This window comes from Lemur catta, chromosome 13 (genome assembly GCF_020740605.2).
Source record: "Lemur catta isolate mLemCat1 chromosome 13, mLemCat1.pri, whole genome shotgun sequence".
NCBI lineage: Eukaryota > Metazoa > Chordata > Mammalia > Primates > Lemuridae > Lemur > Lemur catta.
Genome location: NC_059140.1, coordinates 51149843 through 51160036, shown reverse-complemented (window position 1 = coordinate 51160036; position 10194 = coordinate 51149843). Strand labels below are relative to the sequence as shown.

At 38.3% G+C, this 10194-nt stretch overlaps 1 pseudogene; it reads right to left on the bottom strand.

The window, feature by feature from the left end:
• Positions 1–8980: 8980 nt before the first annotated feature.
• On the bottom strand, positions 8981–9077 carry LOC123649545 (annotated as a pseudogene).
• Between the last annotated feature and the right edge of the window lie 1117 nt (positions 9078–10194).

Here is a 10194-nt window from a genome sequence, read left to right as displayed (position 1 = left end):
TACTTATTTTTTGTGATGAGATATTTAAAATCTACTCTGTGATCAGTTTTAAAGTATACAGTACATTATTATATACAGTCAACGTGCTGCACAATAGATCTCCAGAACTTACTCCTCCTATCTAATTGAAACTTTGTACCCTTAGGTCAACAGCCACGTTCATATTATGCAGCCAAAAGGGCAAGTATATCCTAATTTTTTTATAGGTAGAAATGAAGATTCAGTGTCTTTCTTTTTTAGCAACTGTTACTTAGTAGAATTGCAATACTTGGTTGCAGAATATCTGAAAAAATTAATAAAAAATGTATATTTAATTAATTGTAATTTATATTATTGTTTACACATCTATAATATTTACTGAGAGCACTTATTTGGAACCTTAAGTAATCTAATGGGAAAGAAGGAACTTTTCCATGACCTATCATTTAAATATTAAACCTCTTTCATCACATAAACCAATACTGGATTGAGAAAGGGAAGAGCTAGAGAAGATAAAGATTGGCTACTTTAATTATTTTCCCTGAAGGGAGTGAAGGGATTTTGTATCCTAAGTCTTGACCCTCAATATATCAATAAAAGAGTCATCTGTTATTCTGCCAGTGATATTAACGTAAATATAACCAGTGTGGTTTTTATTATCAATTGGATTATGAGAAAAAGAAGAGATCAGTATCTTTTGAAGTAGAAAGGTTATCAGCAAAAAGCCTGTGACAAGTAGTGGAAGAAGAGAAGGCAGATCTGTGCGTGTGTTGAGGGAGGCATCTCTAGATTTATCTTGACTAGGGAGCGTACGAATCCTTGGCCAGGTAAGAAATGACACTACTAAAAAAGAGCAGTCAGCAGAGTGGGACCAGAGAAAAATCAATGAAAATTATAGTGTTAGACAACTGTAGGCTCAGACATAATCAGTTTCATGGGTGAGCACCTCATGACATCTGTTTCCAGTATCTTTGCAGCCCTCAGGAGCCATGCCATCAGTTCTCCCAGAAATATCACCTGAAAAGAACATGTACTAAAATAGGCTGTCAGATAAAATGCCCAGAATGCCCAGATAAATTTGTATTTCAGATACACTACAAATAATATTTTAGTGTAAGTATGCTCCAAATATTGCATGGGACACACACTAAAAAAAAATCAACTCTCTCTGAAATTCAAATTTAAATCAACATGTTATATTTTAATTTCCCAAATCTGCTATTATTAACATAAAAAGACATACTCCCAAAGTGCACAGAGCACAAAGTAAATTCTTTTGTGGAGTAGACACAAATAATCGCCTGTTGTTAGGTTTGAATTGAGCATTTAGAGCATCCTGAACTGTGGCAAGGGGAAAAGGATGAACAACCCTAGTCTAATTGTATACTTTCTATAAAAAATAAATAGAAAAGGAATAAAAAGGCTATGAAATTGCTATTCTCATTTCCAGTTTAAAGCATCTCAAATTGGGATGTAAAACTTCACCTCTCTTTAACTTTCTTCATCCCTCAAGCCTTGAGGGGATAGGGGTAAGCAGATATTTATTTCAATATTTTTCAAATTCAAGACTATTTCCTACACTCAGAACTTTGCTTTGGTTGCTTTAATAACATCTCTCTCATCCTTCTTCTAGAAGTGAAATAAGATGTTCCTTCTTTCTTCAGATCCTTATCTATATTGAGATCTTAATAGTTAAATGCTCTACTCATGTTCAGAACTTATGTTGCAAATTGAAGAATATTTAAAGAAACAGACCTAAATAGAATATAAAAAATATTATACTAATTTGATTATAGTGCTTCTGTTATAGACTTTAATGCTATTCTTGGTCTTAATGCCTTTGGCCAAGTGGCCAAGAAGACAAATGCATCAATTTAAGATGAATATTTTGAAGGAATCGTTCCCATAGCTAAGAGCTAACAAACGTGTATCAGTATGTTTGGTTTTTGTTTGTTTCTCTGTTTTTTGAGGTTTTTTATTTTTGGTCCTAAATTATTACCCTTTTCATGGCATATAAATAAATAAAATTTTATGGTGGTAAACATATGGTGGCAGGCATGATACATCATTCTCAAAATCTCTTCTGGTTCCACAGAAAGTACACGATTATTATATGCCAAATATATTAGAGCTAACTAATTCATTGTGGAAAAATTATTCAGGTTATCTATTGAAAAATCTGGTCATTCACAACTAATATACATCTGCTTCTTTTAATGACTGTTCTGAATATGAAAATGAATAACATGCTTTTATCTTGAAAAATTATAAGGGCAACTGCTGTGTGTTTAAATTCATCATAGGTTTCCCAGAGTCATAGCAATTAGGGATGGAAAAGGGCTATTTGGTCATCTCCCCATTTTTCTGCCCAGGCAGGCTTTTATCCTTGAGTAAATTCTCTAGTGCTTTGTCTAATCTAGTTTTACATAACTCAAATGGAATACTTGGAAGACTTTACCACAATCTAAAACACCTTGCTGCTGGGAATTATTATAATGATAATAAGCATATTTTTGCTTTCCTTAATTTCCCACTAGTTTTATCTATGTCACCTGGGAACAGCCTTAAGCAATTCCACACACAACCCTTCCCCCTTAGTGTGCCACAATTTAAATCATTGTGGGTGTTGATCATGCCCAACCTAACTCATTTAATCTTGTTTGACAAAATGATTTGTATTTCTTTTAGCAACTCTGTTTGCCAATCCCTCTAGCATCTTTGAAATTAATGAGAAGCCTAACAGATGAAGATAAACTTCTATTAAAATATAGAATTAATGGCCTCTATCACAAGAGTTCTTTTGAACATTTGAAATTTTTGATTCAATGAATTCTAGTGATTATTTGCTAAGAATATGAAAACATATGAAATATGCCAAGAGTATATTCAGAAAAATCTTTATTTCCATTTATGCATTTTTCTGGCCCCAGCTTCCCAAGACTCATGCTTTCTATTCATTAACTGCCAGCCACCTTCCAAAAGTGCTTTTTGTCCAAGGCATTCCTCCAATGAAAAAGATATCCAATAAAAAAAAGTCCTCGGTCCTGTAAGGAACCTACTACTGGCTTCCTAGGAGATTGTAACAATGTGTTCAGACTAAAATGGTATTGAGTGTTAATGCCTGTCTTCTAAGAAACACTTACATTTGAATGTAATCATTAAAATCTTAATATTATGCAGCAATAATATAAGAAATCTAGGTAGAATAGACAATTGGCAGAAGGTGGGGGCATTTTTAAAAGGAATATCACTAGAATGGAAGTTCTATGATGGCAGGAATTTTTGTTTATTTCACTGATGATCCCCTGGTTTCTAGACCCATACATACAAGTTCAATGGATAAACAGTTTCTTTTTCAATAACTCAAATCATAAGTGGTACAGCAACTGAAGACGATACCACTTGTACCTTATCACTAAATCATTGATTGGGAAAATTTTCTTGAGGCTTATGATTATCTTCTCTACTTATTTTTCAAACACTGGTGTTTCAATATGAACCTACGCTTTTATAATGGGAATAAAAGGAGTGACTATGAGAATTTAGTGATGGCACGAGAAGGATTGCTTAACAGTTATTATGTGTTACACAATCTTAAAAACATAATAAAGGAGACTTAGAAAAATAGACAAAGTCAACCATAGCAGCTCTAGAGAAATGTCTTGGTCTGCCCAAGAAGAAATATACAATATAAACTCTAAAAATTATTTAATTAAATGAATCCAGGGTGAAGTTGATCTTAATAATGAAGTCATCAATTCACTGATGCAGTTTTCTATCTTGTCCAATGGAAGCATCTGAGACATGGTGTTTTTGTTAGCAGATTAAGAAGGAACTTCATAGTCCTAGAGCTGCGTACTTAAAATTATGCATAGCTATACCATTTGAGAGTAATAGCTTTCAAAAGATGGGTGGTGACTGCCAAATAATGCAAACAAGCAAGCAAAGTTTATATAAAATTGTATCTTTTCTCTAAAGACAAGTATTAATAATTTCAAATGCAAATCAATCTTATGTGATCTGCTCTATTTGAGAAATCAAATACAAAAATCACTATTTTCACTCATTTTATTTACAAAGGGGCATGTTCAGAGCAAGCAGGACATTGAAAATAAACAATCCATTTTAACTGTCACAAAGCTTTATAGCTCTTGTCAAAATCAGAAGAGTTAAAACGGGAAGCTGTTTTATGTTCAAAGTATAGCTATGTTTGATCTATTAGGATTTATAAAGATGGAAATCAGTTTCCTTTATTTCTGCTACTAAGAAAAATATGTATGAATTTTTATAATGGAATGTGCCAGTTGTCCTAAGTGCTGATCATCTCACTTAGATTGCTGAGAGCAGTATGGAGAAATTTTCCTGTCAAAGAATTAATTGTGGTAGGGTAGGATTGAAAGACTACTACTAATGTCATGGCAATGATTAAAAAAAGCTCTAGTTTTAATCCCTTCTGGCTTTATTGAAAGAACTACCAAAGTGACATAGTATCTTAACCCACAGGCAGATTTATTAGGGTGGAAATCTCTCTTGCTTTGTATTTAATTAGCTTAGTCTGTGGAGAGAACCTGGTAGCAGGGAAATCTCTCACTTTGACACAAAACATTGAACAATGAACCATACTTCAAGCTACTAAAAGAAAGGTAAGGACATTCTAATAAATTAACTACTAAGGAGAAAATATGGCTACCAGGTCATATCTTTAGAACAAGAACCTATGCCTACATCTTTATTATCTAATTTAAAAGCTTCAGTTTGCCTGATCTTGCTTGGGACATTAAGTGGAAAAATTGAATAAATTGTGGCATATAAGATTGTTGGTACTATTGGAATATTGTAGATCCAAAGTTTTATAAAATTTAATTATGGGAAATTAACCAAAGTTATACATATATATACATATATGTTTAAAATGTCATTAAGTTACATGCAACAGCAATAACAAAACAAAACTGAATGTTATATATCAAATAATTTACTATAAAAACTTGATCAAGAAAAAAGAAAAATCAAGAGACTATCCGGATTTTTCTTGGGCTCATCAAGCAAATTACTACGTTTTATTCGATTCAAAAAGATCATATGTAAAAAGACTTTTTTCATTGTTTACTAGAGCATTAATTAAAAAACAAAGATAAAAGAATATTTATAGACATTTGATAAACTGACATCAACCTATTAAAATAGATCAAGATTTTTTAACATGACTTTATATCAGAAACTTTTACTATTCTCAATGTCTTTGTGCAATAAGTATTTTTTTTCATCTTTTTTTATTTCAAAGTATTATGAGGGTACAAATATTTTTGGTTACACGGATCACTTCTATAATGCTTTCATCATGGTCATAAGTGTGCCCGTCACCCAGATAGTGTTCATTGTATTTGTTAGGTAGATTTTCACCCATCCCCTTCTCCTTCCAACCCCTGCTTGATTTCCATTGAGTTTTACTGAAATTTTTGATCACTTGCCCATTTTCAGCATTTGAGGAAAAAAAAAAAAGGACTAGCAAACAGTGAAAGGAGAGCCCTGAACAACAGGAGTAACACCAAGAATGAATCTAACAAGATAGGTAAGATTTAAAAAATGATTATTGCACATTGAGAGAAATCAATGAAGACATGATGAAATGGTGGATCCAATGCAATCTCTATTAAAATCTCAATAGAGTTTATTTAGGTAATTGACAAATTCTATTTTTGTAGCTTTAAATGGAAGAGAACATAGCCAAGACAATCTTAAAGAACAACATATTTGTAAGACTTATAGGACCATGTATTAAGACATATCATAAAGTTATAATTAAGAGAATATAGTACTGCACTAAGGGCAAACAATTATACCAATGAAACAGAAAACCAGAAAAGAAAATTTTGGCCCAAATTCACATAACACACAAAACTCAATTCCAGATAGATCAAAGCTCTTGATTTGGACTAGTAAATATTCTAAAGGATAACCTAGTGAAAATTTCCATAGTCTTAGAATTGGCAAAATTGTTTTTAAAAAGGCTAGGGGGAAAAAAACCTTAAAGGAATAATTAGTAAATTGGCCCATATTTATATTGATTCCTTTTCCAAAAAGTATCAAAGATACTAAAAGCAAGTCAGAAAGTTGTGTAATACATATATCATCATAATCAGGATTATGAAAAGGAAAACTACAATAACAACATATGCTTACCTCAATCACTAAACTTAAAAAAAGTAGAAAATGCTAAGTGTTGGCAAGGGCATGAAGTAGCTGGAACTCTAATACCCTATGGGAGAAAAACCACAGTATTTCCTAAAGCTGAACATATGTTGACCTTATAAAGGAACATTTCCATACTTGAGTATGTATTCAACTTATCTCTATATATGTGTAGCAAAAAACAACAAGAATGTTCAAAGCAGAAGTATCCATAACAGCTCCAAGTGTTCATTCATCAGAATGGATAAATACTTTATTTCTACAACAGTAGAATGGATACTGCATGATAATAAAAATTAATCAAATACCCCTACATACCACAACATAAATGGACCTCATCAACTTAATGTTGAGCGAAATAAGCCAATTAGAAAAGAGTACATACTTAAAATTCCATGTACATAATGAGCAAAAGCAGACTAAACAAATCAATTTTGATAGCCTTGGGGAAATTTTACATTAAGGTAAAAGAGGCAAGTACTTCTCAGCACAAGGAGAGCTCTGGGATCTGAAAATTCAATTCCTACTGGTACTGCTTACATGGAAGTAAAATGTTTTCTTACCTTTAAGATGAGATATAGGAGAGGAAGAACCACAGAACCATGTCCCAGTCACTTCTTTCTTGGGATACACAGGATAACAAGAAACAACGCCAAGTGATCTGACCAACTCATCTCAGGGAATCTCTCTGATTTGGGTTTTTTCACATTTATGTTTAGTCTGTGCCTTCTGATGTGTGTTTCAGCAGCTCTTCTTATATCTTCCTCAAGGTTAAGTGATTAACAGCCATTCTTCACCACAGCTGCATCTAATCAATCCCAGTTATTTAATACTGTATAAAGGATCTCAGCTGTCAGTACAGGTGTTTGGTTTGGTACATCAGCTTGAACTTGATAAACTCTTAACAATTAGACCATAAATGATTCAAGGGTGGTTAGGTCAAAAGTTAAATCTTTAGACTTCCCTGAGGGTAGATGGAAAGCCAACTGTTGGTATTTCTTCTCCAAGTATATAGTACTTCATTGAAAAAATTACTTAAAAAAATTTTTGTTACCCTAAATGTAACTTCAAAAATTACATTTTTGAGCTATGATGATGCCACTGTACTCTATCCAGGGTGACAGTACAAGATTCTGTTTCAAAAAACAAACACCCCAGCCTCGGCCTTCCCTGGACGTGCCTCGATGGGCCCGTTGATCCCGCACTGCACTGCGCACCTCACTCCGTCCAGCCCAGGCCTGCTCACCAGAGTCCTCTGTCAGACCGCGGCCGGGGACACACCTGCCAGGGGCTCTCCCCACCGCCTGGCAGTCTCCGTCCCTGCCCTTTGTCCTTCTCCACCTGTAGAAACCTCCGTCCTGGCTTCCCATTTCCTGCGCATGTCCGCTTCCGAGTCTCAGCGTCCCTCCTGCTCGCTCCAGCCGGGGTGGGCGGGCCGCGTCCACACAACGCCCTTAAGGGGGCCGCCACTGAGCTCACGTGATCCCTGTGCGTGTTTGCGTCTGATTTTGTGCAGCTGGGGGAGGGCGGGGCACAGAGACAGAGAATGGGTGCCCCCCCCAGAGCTCCACAGCCGCAGGCAGCCGCCAGAACGGAGGGCAGGCCCGAGCGACCAGGAGTGGGAGCCTCATGCCGGGCGCCCTCGTGGCAGCTTCACCCAGTCGAGGGAGAGGAAAAGGTGCCCGAGTTTCCAGGCCCAGTTTGCCGGTTAATGAAGAGAGGGAGGAAATTTCTCCCGTCTTCCCGAGTTAAGCTTCTTTCTTTATCACGAGAAGCAGAAGTTGGCGAGCGAGGCGCTTCTGAACTTTTCACCCCGGCAAGTGAAGGCGCAGGGCGAAGTCCAGCCCTGAGGTCCCGCCAGTTCGTCTCTAGGACGGTGGTTCTCGGCGTGTGTCCCTGGAAACTCGTCAGGAATGAGACCTCCAGGACGGCAGCCGGTCCCGGCAGCGCCCCAGGACCGACGCCCAGCCTCCGCGATCACGTCGTCCTGCGCAGACCTCCATCTGTAAGTACCACTTTTTCACTGCCTTTTGTGGGTGCTCTGTTGTGATTAGTGAGAGGAGAGTGGGTTTGCCACTTGCTCAGCAGTAGGTGTTGCTGCTGGGCTGGAGGAGGAAGGGGAGGAGGGTGGGTGCAGGGCGCGGCCTTGCAGGGCAAGACCAGGGCTCCTCGGGTTCCGCCTTTCCTGAAGGCCGTGGGGCGGCGGGAAGAGGCGCGCTCAGGGATTGGGGTCACGCATCTCGAGGTTGTCTGTGGACACCCGCCAGTCCCTGGTGGGGTCATCCTGAGATCCAAGGAGGCGCAGGTGTACACTTGTCCTTTCTTTCTGTCTGGCTTTAAAGCTCGGGAGAGCTTGGGTTCGTCCCAGCCCGGGTGAGACCCGGTTCTAGGCACCTCCGTCTGCCTGGTGGGTCCGAGTGCGTTGGCCGGAGACGCCTCACTCACCCGGGACCCGAGTGCCCGCGCCGGCGCCTCGGGCTCTGTCAGCCTGTGGGAGCCGAGCCCGTGGGGGCTCCCAGCGCCGCCCTTGCTGCGTCGTCCTGTCACGGTGAAGCCCGGCCCTGCACGGCGCCCCGAGGAATGTCAGCCTTGCCACAACACCGGCACCAGGTTCCCAAACTCCAGAAGCTTCAAACAACAAGCATTGCTCATTTCCCGCCGTTTCTGGGGTCCAGGGCCCGGGAGCTGCTGAGCCGGGTGGTCTGCTGAGGGTCTCCAGGCAGCCACGCAGTAAGAAGTCTCCACCAAGTATCCGGGACCATGGGCGCCACCACCACGCTTGGCTAATATTTCTATTTTTTTTTTTTTTTTTAATATGGAATGCTTCACAAATTTGCGTGTCAGCCTTGCACAAGAGCCATGCTAATGTTCTCTGTATCGTTCTAATTTGTGCTGCCGAAGCCAGCCGTAATCGTTCTAGCTTTACCAGAGACAGGGTCTTGCTCTTGCACAGGCTGGTCTAGAACTTCTGGCCTCAAGCGATCCTCCCGCCTCGGCCTCCCAGAGTGCTGGGATTACAGGCCTGAGCCACTGCGCCTGACCTGTTAAAAACTATTTTGAGGCATAATTCACACACTGTGTAATTCACTTCCTTTAAAGTGTACAGTTCACTGGCTTGCATTATATTCACATAGTTGTGTAACAATCACCACAATCAGTTTTAGGACACTTTTATCTGCACAAAGAAGCCCCATCCCCATCAGCAGTCACTCCCCACCCCCTCCCCAGCCCCTGGCACCCATGAATCCACGTCCTGTCTCTGTGGATCTGCCTGTTTTGGACATTTCATATAAATGGAATAGCACACACACAAAATTACATTTTTTCTTAAAATGGCTTAAGTTTGTTTTGGAAATCAATGGTTCTACTCCAAATAAATACGATTGAATTATATTTTGTTGCATAATAAGTTAGATTGCTACATAATTCAGATTGACATCGAGGCACATCATTTTATTGTCTATAATCTAGTGATAAAATGCTATTTCATTTTAATATTAACAAGAAGTATTTAGTATTACTGCGGTAATATTTAATCTGAAAAATGTTTTCTATCAACTTCCTTTAATAAGCTATGAATAAAGTATTTTTAAAGGAGGCTACAGTTACCATGAAGTACAGTGATCTTTTGACAGTACTACCATTTTATAAAGTAGCTCATTGAATTGATTAGAAAAGTTTTATTTTAAATATAGTTTTTCAATCAGCATACTTCGTAAATCCCTGCAGGATATTCACACATTTTTATGCCAAACCCCTAGCTGTAGAGAACCACAAAACATGTTTTACAAAGAGGAAAGCCCATTATTTAATTAAAAGTTGTTTATAGTGTCTCCCCACAATCCCAAAGAACTAAGAAGCTTATTTCTCTTTCTTGGCCTTTCCTCTCTGGGCTTGTTGATTGATTTAGCTCTTATCACCAAGTTATCCAGGTGAGAGGAATTCTTTCCTAACAACTCCTTCTCTATCCCGTTATATTTTATGAATATTGTTCTGGCATCCCTCTGTTTAGCACCTTCTTGC